This window comes from Oncorhynchus nerka, linkage group LG14 (genome assembly GCF_034236695.1).
Source record: "Oncorhynchus nerka isolate Pitt River linkage group LG14, Oner_Uvic_2.0, whole genome shotgun sequence".
Classification (NCBI taxonomy): Eukaryota; Metazoa; Chordata; class Actinopteri; order Salmoniformes; family Salmonidae; genus Oncorhynchus; species Oncorhynchus nerka.
In genome coordinates this window covers 84,857,110-84,872,731 of record NC_088409.1, presented here as the reverse complement: position 1 = coordinate 84,872,731, position 15,622 = coordinate 84,857,110, and the positions used below count along the sequence as shown (strand labels likewise).

At 45.9% G+C, this 15,622-nt stretch overlaps 1 pseudogene; it reads left to right on the top strand.

Moving 5' to 3' along the window:
- The window catches only part of LOC115141316 (von Willebrand factor A domain-containing protein 5A-like), a 29,012-nt pseudogene that overhangs the window by 4,710 nt on the left and 8,680 nt on the right, over window positions 1–15,622 (top strand).

Genomic DNA, 15,622 nt, shown 5'->3' with positions numbered 1-15,622 from the left:
TGATGATGCATCCCTGTGTTCCTCTGTCCCCCTCTCAGGCGCGGGAGCAGTATGAAGATTTGTTGAGCTCGGGCCAGCAGGCCTTCCTATTGGAGGAGAGTGATGAGAGCCCGGATGTGTTCAAGCTGAGTGTAGGTAGTCTGCCTCCAGGGGAGAAGGCCTCTGTCAGCCTGGACTATGTGACAGAGCTGGCTGTACAGGCTGATGATGGCCTGAGGCTCTGCCTTCCAGCTGTGCTCAACCCCCGCTATCAACCCCAGGGTAAGAACATGGACCCCTGTATGGAGAGACACAAACCACTAATACATCATAGGGCATTGCAAAACAAAGTAAAACCTTGTGGGCAGCAGTGTGACTAGGAACCAGCAGCTGGCCCCATAGGGTGGTGGTCTTCAGTCCTGAGACCCACAGGGGGTGGTGCCCGGCTTTAGTTCCAGTCTATCTTAAACACATCTGATTGAATTAATCAAGGTCTTGGTGAGTAGTTGAGTTGAAAGGTAGAAGTGCTGGGCCAGAACAAAAACATGCTAATTTGTGGGTCTCTCTCTCCTCTCTATCCTTCTTTCTTCTCTCTCTGTCTCTCTCCCTCCTCCTCCCTCCCTGACCCCATCTCTCTCTAAGGGTCAGACAATGGCAGTGGTGGCAGTGCCCTGGTGTCCTCAGTGCCTGCTGGTTCTGTGCCTTACAGTCTGTGCCTCAGTGCCCATGCGTTGTCCCCTCATCCCATCTGTAGAGTAGAGTCCAACTGTCCCTAGGACCCACTCAACTACCTCAACACAGAGAAAACCCAAACCACGGTACTGTGTGTGTGTGTGTGTGTGTGTGTGTGTGTGTGTGTGTGTGTGTGTGTGTGTGTGTGTGTGTGTGTGTGTGTGTGTGTGTGTGTGTGTGTGTGTGTGTGTTCATATGCATGTGTATTTGTGTTTCTTTAAATACAGTGCCTTTGGAAAGTATTTAGACCCCTTCCCGTTTTCCACATTTTGTTACGTTATAACCTTATTCTAAAATGTATTTTTTAAAAAAGTTTTCTTCTCATCAATTTACGCACAATACCCCATAATGACAAATCGAAAATTGGTTTTTAGAATTTTTTGCAAATGTATTAAAAATACAAAACAGAAATACCTGTCTTGCAAATTCTTACACAGGGACACTCAAAGTCAATCTCAAGTGAATAATTGTTTATCATCAGCACGGTAAATACTGACCAGCATCAACCAAAGTTAGCAACAGTCTGATGGAGGCGCAGTATGCAACGTGGGTTTTGTTTTGTGTGAAAACATGGCAGGAGGCAGTGACAGAGCTCAGGAATTTTTCAGCCTTCTAAGAGGACCAAATCTGAAGTGTGGTCATATTTGGGGTTTTATAAGAGTGCTGTGGGAAACTTAATCGAAGACGGTCACCCTGTCTGCAGAACATGCAACAACAACAAAAATCGCAGCAAAAGGGGACAACACTTCAAATCTCTTGAGTCATCGTCGTGACCCACTACTTTATAGTGAATACAAGGTAAGTTCACTTTTAGCTCAATGCATGATGTGGGGACTTCGGAATGGGGGAAAATGTCATGGTTTGTCTGTCTAACTTGCTAACAGCTTGTCAATAATGTAATGTTGTTCTGCTGCTGTATGCGTTGTGTCTGCAGACTCTATTCTCCCATTGCACACGATAACACCTTATGTAGTTTAGTCACCCAACCAACATATTTTGTTCATTTAAAATCTGTCAGACGTCGACTTGGTTGAAAAAGTGTTTCAACAGGAGAAACACTATAGACTCCTATACAAGACTGTATTTGTGTCAATTGTTGGGCTCATTGCAATTACTATCACTGTCTTCTTAAGACTGATTTGTATTTATGTAAATTGTACATGGGGTCATTGCATGTACTCAAATGTGTGTGTGTGTGTGTGTGTGTGTGTGTGTGTGTGTGTGTGTGTGTGTATGTGAATAATTATAATGTAACAACACCAACAATAATAATACATTTGCTATTATCTTGTTTACAGAGTGTGCAGCAGACAAACCCAGTGATGCTACTGGTCCCTCCTCATCTACAGTTGTGACACAGACACTCCAGTAAGCATTTAAAGGCTGCTTATGCGCCCACATCAAAACATGCTCAAGAACTCACTGCAGCCTTTTCATATTAAGTTGCAAAGGACATGATGCCATTTCAAATTGTTGAGAGGCCTGGCTTTCTGAGGCTGATGAAGGTTGCTGTGCTTCACTACAAAGTGCCATCACCAACATTATTTTCCAAGACTGAAATCCCAAACCTGTACAACCAGGTTAAAGCTGATGTTGGAACATTTGATTTGCTTACGGTAATGTTATTATTTTAATGTTCATGCACACAAAAAGTACATAGTGCTGCTAATTTAATTTGTTGTTTGTTGGTTTTCAATATAAAACTTGGTGAAATCATTTCAGTGTGTGTATCAGTACTTTTTGATCATTTCAAGTACATTTGAACAATACTGCGATTATACTGATAACAGTGATAATTTTGGTTCCTATAATCGTGATATGAAATTATTTTCATATAATTTCATCTCTAATCAGCATGCTGAAGAGGTTCCAACCAAATCAATGCACCTACACATGTTGTCCAGGAGCTCAAACGGGGCAGTCCCATTTAGATGCCTTATATACTGGTTACAGACACGTTACATAGGCATAGTTCATAGGGTTGGTTAGAGCATGTGTCTGGCATCGTCTCCTATCTTAACTTAAAGAACATACAGCACCAGTAAAAAGTTGGGACACACCTACCCATTCAAGGGTTTTTCTTAATTTTCTTAATTTTCATTGTAGAATAATAGTGAAGACATCAAAACTATGAAATTACACATATGGAATCATGTCGTAACCAAAAAAATGTTAAACAAATCAAAATATATTTTATATTTGAGATTCTTCTAAGTGGCCACCCTCTGCCTTGATGACAACTTTGCACACTCTTGGCATTCTCTCAACCAGCTTCACATGGAATGCTTTTCCAACACTTGAAGGAGTTGCCACATATGCTGAGCACTTGTTGGCTGCTTTTCCTTCACTCTGCAGTCTAACTCATCCAAAACCATCTCAATTGGGTTTAGGTCGGGTGATTGTGGAGAAAAGGTCATCTGATGTAGCACTCCATCACTCTCCTTGGTCAAATAGCCCTTACACAGGCTGGAAGTGTGTTGGTTCATTGTCCTGTTGAAAAACAAATGATAGTACAAACCAGATGTGACTCACCACCTGGATTCAGTCTTATGTAGCAAAATTTGAAATTGTGTTTTTTACATAGGATTAAAATAGAGACTCAGAGCTACAAAATGGTCATACACTGCATTTGAGGAACATTTGAGGAACAATTCTGCATTGAAAGTTGATCAACTTGTAAAGTCACTTTTGAGAAAATGGCCTTTGAATGTTTTGGTATCTAGTGAAGTGCTCTTCTTTGTCTACACCCATTCAGCATCGTTCACACCCTCTTAATCTCGTTTCGCTCTCGGAGCATTCAGAGCGCACACATTTCATTTGTTTACCTATGGATAACATGAAAACAGCCTAACCAGCTCTGCTGGCAACAATGTCATTACGCTTTTTTGCAGAAGTTTACTTACACAGGCCATATTCAATGGGTGTTGTACACACGTCATATAATGTTAGCTAACGAGCCAGCCAGCGAATGTTAGCTAGTTAAAGAACAATGAACACAGTGCCAACAATGCCACAGTGCTGGGAGCTAACTAACCAGGTTCAATGTTATTTAGCTAACATTATGCTCTAACTAGAAAATCAAATGGCTCTGGGATACGAATAATAATGTCAGCTAGGGAGCCAGCCAGCTAACATTAGCTAGCTAGCTAACAGTACACATTAGCTTGAAATGAAACCACTTTCTGTCAAAATTAGAAACGTGTAATAACTGAAAATGTAGCTAGCTAACGCTAGACTATCTTACCTGTATACATCATCATGTATGATGGACGTGTCTCCATGTCAGGAATGCAATATCAGAGTTCCCCTGAGTTTGAAGATGTAATCCGGAGACAGGTGTTTTCTCCATCTCTTTAGCTATTTCCGGAGACACCTGAAACCCCACCTCTTTAAGGAATACCTAGGATAGGATAAAGTAATCCTTCTCACCCCCCCCCCTTAAAAGATTTAGATGCACTATTGTAAAGTGGCTGTTCCACTGGATGTCATAAGGTGAATGCACCAATTTGTAAGTCGCTCTGGATAAGAGCGTCTGCTAAATGACTTAAATGTAAATGTAAATGTATTATACTCAAAACGTGATCCCCCAGAAAGTGGAGAGCAATACTTATGCAGCTCCACTACACAATACATGTTTAAAAAAGCGGTGTTCGACAGGATTACAAACACAGACTGACGAGATCAAATAGACAGAAGCCTTCTATATGGCAGACCAATCCAAACTCATCTCTCGGCATGTCCAGCCCACTCATTATCTCAGCCAATCATGGCTACGCCTAGTTTCCTAAATCGGCTCACAGATGGGAGGGCATATCGCTGCAGAGTGCTGTGGTAGCCCTGCTGGTTAAGTGTGCCTTGAATTCAAAATAAATCACCAATAGAGTGTCACCAGCAAAGCACCCCCACACCATCACACCTCCTCCATGCTTCACAGTGGGAACCACACATGCGGAGATCATCCATTCACTTACTCTGCGTCTCACAAAGACACGGCGGTTGGAACCAAAAATCTCACATTTGGAATCATCAGACCAAAGGACAGATTTCCACCGGTCTAATGTCCATTGCTCTTGTTTCTTGGCCCAAGAAAGTCTCTTCTTCTTATTGGTGTCCTTTAGTAGTGGTTTCTTAGCAGCAATTCGACAATTCGACCTCCTCTCAACAGTTGATGTTGAGATGTGTCTGTTACTTGAACTCTGTGAAGAATTCATTCTAATGGACTTATCCTCTGCAGCAGAGGTAACTCTGGGTCTTCCTTTCCTGTGGCGGTCCTCACGAGAGCTAGTTTCATCATAGCACTTGATGGTTTTTGCAACTGCACTTGAAGAAACTTTCAAAGTTCTTGACATTTTCTGGATTGACTGACCTTCATGTCTTAAAGTATTGATGGACTGTCCTTTCTCTTTGCTTATTTTAGCTGTTCTTGCCATAATACGGACTTGGTCTTTTACCAAATAGGGCCAGCTTCTGTATACCACCCCTACCTTGTCACAACACAACTGATTGGCTCAAACTCATTAAGGAAATCAATTGCACAAATTAACTATTAACAAGGCACACCTGTTAATTGAAATGCATTCTAGGTGACTACCTCGTGAAGCTGGTTGAGAGCCAAGAGTGTGCAAAGCTGTCATCAAAGCAAGAATAATCTCAAATGTAAAATATATTTTTTGGGTTACTACATGATTCCATAGTTTTGATGACTTCACTATTATTCTACAATGTAGAAAATAGTCTAAAATAAAGGAAAACCCTGGAATGAGTAGGTGTGTCCAAAATTTTGACTGGTACTGTATGTATGAATGTCTGTGTGTACAGTATGTCTGTGTGTGTGCACTCTCACTAGCACCATGAACCATCAGAATCCTTCATAGTTGTTAAATTCCCTCTGACTGCTCTGTCTTCATGTGAATGTTGTTCTAACTGCAGGTCAGTCTGGCTGCAGGTCATCAGTTTGACCGGGACGTTGAGCTGTTGTTGTATTACCAAGACACCCATCAGCCTACTGCTATAGTGGAGGCAGCACAGGCTTCTGCCAAGCCAGGTGGGGGGGAGGTGGGTGTACTCTGTTGTAGATGTGTGGAGATGAGATCAATGAGTAGTCTAGTCTACTACCTTAATCCATGTTTACATAGAGTAACATGGTGAGACAGAAGATACAGTAGATGTAGAGATGGAGAAAGAGGAGAAAGGCTGTTGGACACTTCTGTTTTCTCTCTCTGTCTTTCTCTCTCTCTGTCTTTCTCTCCATTCATTCCGTCTTTCTCTCCATTCACTCCGTCTTTCTCTCTATTCACTCAGTCTGTCTCATCTCTCTCTCTCTCTCTCTCTCTCTCTCTCTCTCTCTCTCTCCCTCACATGCAGAGTTTCTGTTCATTATGGATCGCTCTGATAGCATGTCATGCCCCATGCACAATGGACCTGGGGCTCAGGACCGCATAGGCAGTGCCAGGGTATACACACACACACATGCAGACACACACGCAAACACAACCCTGTACTAGTAAATTAACATCTCGATCTGCACATGATTCACCAGTACACCAAGTGACTTCTCTGTAGGCTACTAGTTCTTTGAGACTGTATGTGGTATCGTTTATTGATTAATAAAGACACATTCTCTCTTGCAGGACACTCTGCTGCTCTTGCTAAAAAGCCTGCCCATGGGCTGCTACTTCAACATCATCAGCTTTGGGAACATTTATAAGTCCTTCTTTCCGTAAGTGTTCTCTCCTTCCAAACCCTCATCTCAATCAGTTCAAGTCCGTGTCTGAGGAGTTCAGTTTTTTACAAACACATTTAGCTGTGTCATTCTAGGGTTTTATCATGTATGTTGTACCAGGTAGTCCAAATCCAAAGATAATCAGTGACAGTGTTTGACAGTTACTGTTTGTCTTGGGAGGGTAATATGTTGTGGTGATGACCCTTTGACCTTGTGTGTGTGTTCATCAGGAAGAGTGTGGAGTACAGCCAGAAGACAATGGATGAGGCTCTGGAGAAGGTGAAGGCAATGAGGGCTGACCACAGAGGTACAGAGATCCGCCAGCCTTTAAAAGATATCTACAGCCAGCCCTGCCTCCCTGACCAGCCCAGACAGGTAGCTAACACAGCCTACTCATACGCCTTAATCATTCCTTATAGACACACACACACACACACACACACACACACACACACACACACACACACACACACACACACACACACACACACACACACACACACACACACACACAGTAATTCACACCGTTTCCTCCTGAAGCACCTCAAACTCCTCTCCACTTTCCATGACTACAATCACTACAACGGTTATTTTAGCTACAGAGTTACACCCAACCAATGGCATGTTTAGTTACAGAGTTAGACCCAACCAATGGCATGTTTAGTTACAGAGTTACACCCAACCAATGGCATGTTTAGTTACAGAGTTACATCCAACCAAACAGTATCTTTTAAGTGTGTGGTATTTATATTACCATGCATTCCTTACTGGTACATCAAATAGACTTATGTTTTTGGTTACTGAGGAAACATTCTCTGTATACTTCAAGGCTGCATGTACCTTATTTAACATTAACACATGATGAACATACCCTCTCTGTCGTCCTCAGCTCTTCTTGTTCACTGACGGTGAGGTGGGGAACACCAAGGAAGTCCTGGATCTGGTGAAGGCAAATGCCGGCTCTCACAGGTGGGCCCACAATCACTGTTTCCCCTATCATTACCTAGTTGGAGCAGGGCTCCCACCCATAACAATCACTGTTTCTCCTATCATTACCTAGTTGGAGCAGGGCTTCCACCCATAACAATCACTGTTTCTCCTATCATTACCTAGTTGGAGCAGGGCTCCCACCCATAACAATCACTGTTTCCCCTATCATTACCTAGTTGGAGCAGGGCTCCCACCCATAACAATCACTGTTTCCCCTATCATTACCTAGTTGGAGCAGGGCTCCCACCCATAACAATCACTGTTTCCCCTATCATTACCTAGTTGGAGCAGGGCCTCCACCCATAACAATCACTGTTTCTCCTATCATTACCTAGTTGGAGCAGGGCTCCCACCCAAAACAATCACTGTTTCTCCTATCATTACCTAGTTGGAACAGGGCTCCCACCCATAACAATCACTGTTTCCCCTATCATTACCTAGTTGGAGCAGGGCTCCCACCCATAACAATCACTGTTTCTCCTATCATTACCTAGTTGGAGCAGGGCTCCCACCCATAACAATCACTGTTTCCCCTATCATTACCTAGTTGGAGCAGGGCTCCCACCCATAACAATCACTGTTTCTCCTATCATCACCTAGTTGGAGCAGGGCTCCCACCCATAACAATCACTGTTTCTCCTATCATTACCTAGTTGGAGCAGGGCTCCCACCCATAACAATCACTGTTTCTCCTATCATTACCTAGTTGGAGCAGGGCTTCCACCCATAACAATCACTGTTTCCCCTATCATTACCTAGTTGGAGCAGGGCTCCCACCCATAACAATCACTGTTTCCCCTATCATTACCTAGTTGGAGCAGGGCTCCCACCCATAACAATCACTGTTTCTCCTATCATTACCTAGTTGGAGCAGGGCTTCCACCCATAACAATCACTGTTTCTCCTATCATTACCTCGTTGGAGCAGGGCTCCCACCCATAACAATCACTGTTTCCCCCATCATTACCTAGTTGGAGCAGGGCTCCCACCCAAAACAATCACTGTTTCCCCTATCATTACCTAGTTGTGTCAGGACCCGGTTACGAACCCGGGTCTCCGGAGTGAGAAACAGTCACTTAACCAACTGAGCCACGAATAGTTGGCAGAACCCAGAAGATGAGGCAGACACAGCAGTACTTGAGACGATGTATTTAATGAAGTAAAAATGAAGTTCAGGAAAACATGTAACTCCACAACTTCAAAAGGAATTCCACAAGAACAAAGGTAATCCTCCAAGACAAAAAGGTAAATCCACAAGGTGGAAGGTATAGCACAAAAAGCCTCAAAAAATACTCAAAAACAAACAAACAAGAACAAAAAACAGAATTCCACAAGAGAGTCCACCGGGATCAACAAGAGTACACAGAGTACTAGGGCTGGGTGCTAACATACAAACACAGAGCAAAGGACTGAGGAAAACAAAGGGTTTAAATACAATCAGGGGAAACGAGGCACAGGTGCAAATAATAATGGGGATCAAGGGAAAACAAAAGGTCAAAAGGCACAATGGGGGCATCTAGTGACCAAAAACCGGAACAACCCTGGCCAAATCCTGACAGAATCCCCCCCCTAGGAACGGCTCCTGACGTTCCTACCAGCTCTCTCAGGGTGGAGAGCCCTGAACTGACGAATGAGGTCAGGGTCCAGTATGTCTTTGGCAGGAACCCAGGAGCGCTCCTCGGGACCGTAGCCTTCCCAGTCCACCAGATACTGCCAGGACCGCTGCACCCGGCGGGAATCCAGTATCCGATGGACGGTATAAGCCGGCTGGCCTCCAATGACACGAGGCGGAGGTCTGTCTGCCGGGACAAGGGGAGAAAAAACAACAGGTTTTAATAAGGAAATGTGAGATTAATCTTAAGGGATCTGGGTAAGTGTAGGCGATAAGAAACTGGGTTAACTCTCCTGGCAACCTTAAAGGGACCGATGTATTTTTGGGACAGCTTGCGAGACTCCACCCGTAGTGGTAAGTCTCTTGTGGAGAGCCAGACTCTCTGGCCGGGCGCAGGGTAGGCCCGGGACGGCGACGTCTGTTGGCTTGTTGTTGGTACCTCTGTGAGGAACGCATAAGATTAAGACGGGTCTTCCTCCACATAAGCCGACAGCGTCTGACGAACTTCAAGGCTGAAGGCACTCTGACTTCTGCCTCCTGGTCCGGGAACAATGGAGGGGCATAGCCAAACTGACACTCGTGCGGGGACATACCAGTGGAGGAGGAGCGCAAGGTGTTGTGCGCGTATTTGGCCCAAACAATGAAGGACGACCATGTGGACGGGTTGTTACGAGTCATACATCGGAGGGTGGCTTCCAGCTCTTGATTCATCCTCTCTGTTTGGCCGTTGGACTCGGATGGTACCCTGAAGATAGACTGGCAGAAGCACCCATGAGTTGGCAGAAGGCCTTCCAAAACCTTGAGGCGAACTGGGGACCTCTGTCAGAAACCATATCTTGAGGAATGCCGAAGACTCGGAACACATGATTAATTACCAACTCAGCCGTCTCCTTGGCAGAAGGTAACTTAGTCAGAGGGACGAACCTGGCCGCCTTTGAAAACCTGTCGATTATGACTAGGATAGTAGTATTGCCATGGGATGGAGGAAGGCCAGTAATAAAGTCCAACGAGATATGGGACCAGGGTCTGTGGGGAATAGGTAAAGGGTGAAGGAGTCCTTGAGGGCGGAGGTGAGAAGATTTGCCCTGGCAGCACACGGGGCAGGCATTGACGAAAGAGGCAACGTCTTCTCTTATGGTAGGCCACCAGAACTTACGCTGGATGAACTCCAAGGTGCGACCTACGCCCGGGTGACAGGTGAGGCGAGAGGAGTGCCCCCACAGAAGGACCTGAGTCCTCACTGCCTTGGGGACAAACAACCGATTGGCAGGACCCCCTTTCGGGTCCGGTTCGATAGCTTGAGCTCGTCTCACGGTATCCTCAACTTGCCACGAAATCGGAGCCACGATCTTAGCAGCAGGAAGGACAGGCATGTCCGTGTCATCTCGAATGGCAGGAGCGTAGACTCGGGACAGGGCATCCGGTTTGAGATTCTTCGACCCGGGCCGATAGGTGAGGATAAACTGGAATCGATTGAAGAAAAGAGACCATCTAGCTTGTCTAGAGTTCAACCGCTTCGCCTGCTGGATATACTCCAGATTTTTGTGGTCCGTAAGCACTTGAAACGGGTGAGAAGCCCCCTCGAGCCAGTGTCTCCATTCCTTCAATGCCATCTTAACCGCTAGGAGTTCACGATCCCCCACATCGTAGTTCCTCTCAGCCGGGGTAAGCCGGTGTGAGAAGAAAGCGCACGGATGAAGCTTCTTGTCTTCACCCCTCTGAGACAGGACAGCTCCAACACCAACCTCTGAGGCGTCTACCTCCACCACAAACGGTTCATCCGTAGTCGGTAGTATCAGGATGGGAGCAGAGAGGACGCGCTGCTTGAGTCCTTGGAAGGCAGTCTCAGCTTCTCTTCCCCACAAAAACCTTGCATTGCCACCCTTGGTTAAAGCTGAGAGAGGGGCTGCCACCAAGCTGAAGTTCTTGATGAACTTGCGGTAAAAGTTTGTGAAGCCCAGGAAACGCTGAACTTCCTTAACGGATTTGGGGGTGGGCCAATCCGCTACCGCCCCTACCTTCCTGGGGTCCATTTGGACTCGACCGGGTTCCACTACAAATCCCAGGAATTGTACTCGGGATGAATGGAATTCACATTTTTCCGGCTTCACGTACAGATGGCTGTCTAGGAGGCGTTTGAGTACTTGTCTGACATGCTTTGTGTGTTCTTGAAGAGAGCTCGAAAAGATGAGGATGTCATCCAAGTAAACAAACACAAATATGTTAAGCATATCCCTAAGCACATCGTTTATGAGCGCTTGGAACACCGCTGTGGCGTTGGTCAGGCCGAAGGGCATCACCAAGTATTCATAGTGACCAGTAGGCGTGTTGAACGCGGTCTTCCACTCGTCACCAGGTCTGATCCGCACAAGATGGTATGCGTTCCGTAGGTCAAGCTTAGTGAAAACAACTGCTTCCTGGAGCAGCTCGAAGGCTGTGGCCATAAGGGGTAGCGGGTAACGGTTACGGACGGTTATGGCATTGAGTCCCCGGTAGTCGATGCAAGGACGTAATCCACCGTCTTTCTTGGCCACAAAGAAAAACCCTGCTCCCGCCGGGGAGGTGGATGGACGCATGAGGCCTGCTTCCAGAGCGTCCTTGATGTAGGTATCCATAGCAGCTCGTTCGGGTGGAGATAGGGAAAAGATCCGACCCCTGGGGGCAAGTGCCCGAAACAGTTCGATGGGGCAATCATAAGGTCTATGGGGTGGTAGCATGGTGGCCCTCTGTTTGCTAAATACCAGTTTGAGGTCATGGTAACACTCGGGAACTTGGGTCAGGTCGATGGATTCTAAAGACTCGGGAGTAGAACTCGGGGAATTCGGGAAAATACATGTAGCTTGGCACGTAGGACCCCACTGCTTGATAGTGCCCACAGACCAGTCGATGTGAGGGTTATGGCTGTGAAGCCAGGGGTATCCAAGGACGAGAGGGAACTCTGAACAGGAGATCAAATGAAAGTTCATCAATTCCTTGTGTTGTGAAACTGAAAGTCGCAAGGAGGTAGTGACATGAGTGACAAGTCCAGATCCCAAAGGGCTTCCATCCAATGTAGTAACCCTCATGGGGTTACTTAGAGGTTCAGAGGGAACGCCATTCTCCTTCGCCCAGACACCATCCATGAAGTTACCTGCGGCTCCAGAGTCTACCAAGGCTTGAAGGTGAAGCTTGTGGTTGTCCCAGGAAAGGGTGACTGGAATGAGCAGACGGGAGTTGGACGGATGGGAGGAGGTTGTTTCCCGTTACAGTTCCCCCCGGTCTGTACGGGACAGAGCGTTTCCCTGGAGCCCGGGACACGTGGAACGGAAATGGCCCGGTTTGCCACAATATAGACAGCGTCGCTTTTTCCGACAGCAGGGTGATGATATATGCGATCTTAGACCGGTCGGTGGGGAACGACGAGGGTTGCAGCTCGAAGGAGAGAGAACATTGGGTGAGAAACCCTTTACAAGCACTTGGATCACCTGAGAACCGTTGGAAGACGAGGTTCAGCCAGAGGGTTAACTGCCATGGGTACGTGAATCTGAGGTACTGGGACGGGAACTGTTGCCGAGGTAAGTCGATCAGATATCTGCTTTATGGAAGTCAGCATCTCCGACAGAAGATGAGAATGTCTAGCCATTAAGGCTTCTTGCTGAACCAGGGCAGCTTCGCGGCGTTGGACAGTCTCCTGGTGGTGGAACAGCCTGGCAACAAGGTCCTGGGAACTGGCTGCCTCTGGGTTCATTTTTTGGCTCTGTGTTTCTGTCAGGACCCGGTTACGAACCCGGGTCTCCGGAGTGAGAAAGTCACTTAACCAACTGAGCCACGAATAGTTGGCAGAACCCAGAACCCAGAGGCAGACACAGCAGTACTTGAGACGATGTATTTAATGAAGTAAAAATGAAGTTCTTCAGGAAAACATGTAACTCCACAACTTCAAAAGGAATTCCACAAGAACAAAGGTAATCCTCCAAGACAAAAAGGTAAATCCACAAGGTGGAAGGTATAGCACAAAAAGCCTCAAAAAATACTCAAAAACAAACAAACAAGAACAAAAAACAGAATTCCACAAGAGAGTCCACCGGGATCAACAAGAGTACACAGAGTACTAGGGCTGGGTGCTAACATACAAACACAGAGCAAAGGACTGAGGAAAACAAAGGGTTTAAATACAATCAGGGGAAACGAGGCACAGGTGCAAATAATAATGGGGATCAAGGGAAAACAAAAGGTCAAAAGGCACAATGGGGGCATCTAGTGACCAAAAACCGGAACAACCCTGGCCAAATCCTGACAAGTTGGAGCAGGGCTTCCACCCATAACAATCACTGTTTCTCCTATCATTACCTCATTGGAGCAGGGCTTCCACCCACAACAAGCACTGCTATGGGAGCCCTGCTTTAACAAACTCTGTTACCTTCATCATGAAAGAATTGATGATTCTTCCTGAACAGTTATGTTTTAATTCAGTCATCCCACAAGCACAAGAAAAAATATACCAGTGATTTGTTTGATAGCCTTATTTTGGTATTTGACAACAACAATAATAGTGTTTCCCTGGGTGTGTCCCTGCCAGGTGCTTCTCCTTTGGGATTGGAGAGGGGGCCAGCAGGGCGGAGGGCATGCACAGTTTATCACAGGACAGGACAGGATGCAGCCCAAAGTAAGAGAGCTTGTATGTGTACAGTCGTGGCCCAAAGTTTTGAGAATGACACAAATATTAATTTTCACAAAGTCTGCTGCCTCAGTTTGCGTGATGACAATTTACATATACTCCAGAATGTTATGAAGAGTGATCAGATGAATTGCAATTCATTGTAAAGTCCCTCTTCAGCACTGCCACAAAAGGACCAGCTGACATTATGTCAGTGGGGCAGCAGGGTAGCCTAGTGGTTAGAACATTGAACTAGTAACCGACTAGTAACCGAAAGGTCGCAAGTTCATATCCCCGTGTTGACAAGGTACAAATCTGTCGTTCTGCCCCAAACAGGCAGTTAACCCACTGTTCCTAGGCCGTCATTGAAAATAAGAATTTGTTCTTAATTAACTGACTTGCCTAGTTAAATAAAGGTAAAAAAAAATTTTTTATAAATAAACATTCTCTCGTTAACACAGGTGTGAGTGTTGACGAGGACAGGGCTGAAGATCACTCTGTCATGCTGATTGAGTTTGAATAACAGACTGGAAGCTTCAAAAGGAGGGTGGTGCTTGGAATCATTGTTCTTCCTCTGTCAATCATGGTTACCTGCAAGGAAACACGTGCCGTCATCAAAAAGGGCTTCACAGGCACAAAAAGGGCTTCACAGGCAAGGATATTGCTGCCAGTAAGATTGCACCTAAATCAACCATTTATCGGATCACCAAGAACTTCAAGGTGAGCGGTTAAATTGTTGTGAAGAAGGCTTCAGGGCGCCCAAGAAAGTCCAGCAAGCACCAGGACCGTCTCCTAAAGTTGATTCAGCTGCGGGATTGGGGCACCACCAGTACAGAGCTTGCTCAGGAATGGCAGCAGGCAGGTGTGAGTGCATCTGTACGCAAAGTGAGGCAAAGACTTTTGGAGGATGGCCTGGTGTCAAGAAGGGCAGCAAAGAAGCCACTTGTCTCCAGGAAAAACATCAGGGACAGACTGATATTCTGCAAAAGGTACAGGGATTGGACTGCTGAGGACTGTAAAGTCATTTTCTCTGATGAATCCCCTTTCCGATTGTTTGGGGCATCCAGAAAAAAGCTTGTCTGGAGAAGACAAGGTGAGCGCTACCATCAGTCCTGTGTCATGCCGACAGTAAAGCATCCTGAGACCATCCATGAATAAAGAATGGTACCAACACATCCTCCGAGAGCAACTTCTCCCAACCATCCAGGAACAGTTTGGTGACGAACAATGCCTTTTCCAGCATGATGGAGCACCTTGCCATAAGGCAAAAGTGATAACTAAGTGGCTCGGGGAATAAAACATCAATATTATAACAAGAAAGTCCAGCAAGCACCAGGACCGTCTCCTAAAGTTGCGGGATTGGGGCACCACCAGTACAGAGCTTTCTCAGGAATGGCAGCAGGCAGGTGTGAGTGCATCTGCACGCACAATGAGTTGAAGACTTTTGAAGGATGGCCTGGTGTCAAGAAGAGAAAAGAAACCACTTCTCTCCAGGAAAAACATCAGGGACGGACTGATATTCTGCAAAAGGTACAGGGATTAGACTGCTGAGGACTGGGGTAAAGTACCTTTCTCTAATAAACCCCCTTTCCGATTGTTTGGGGCATCTGGAAAAAAGCTTGTCAGGAGAAGACAAGGTGAGCGCTACCATCAGTCCTGTGTCATGCCGACAGTAAAGCATCCTGAGACCATTCATGTGTGGGGTTGCTTCTCAGCCAAGGGAGTGTGCTCACTCACAATTTTGCCAAAGAACACAGCCATGAATAAAGAATGGTACCAACACATCCTCCGAGAGCACCTTGCCATAAGGCAAAAGTGATAACTTTGTGGCTCGGGGAACAAAACATTGATATTTTGGATTCATGGCCAGGAAACTCCCCAGACCTTAATCCCATTGAGAACTTGTGGTCAATCCTCAAGAGGTGGGTGGACAAACAAAAACCCACAAATT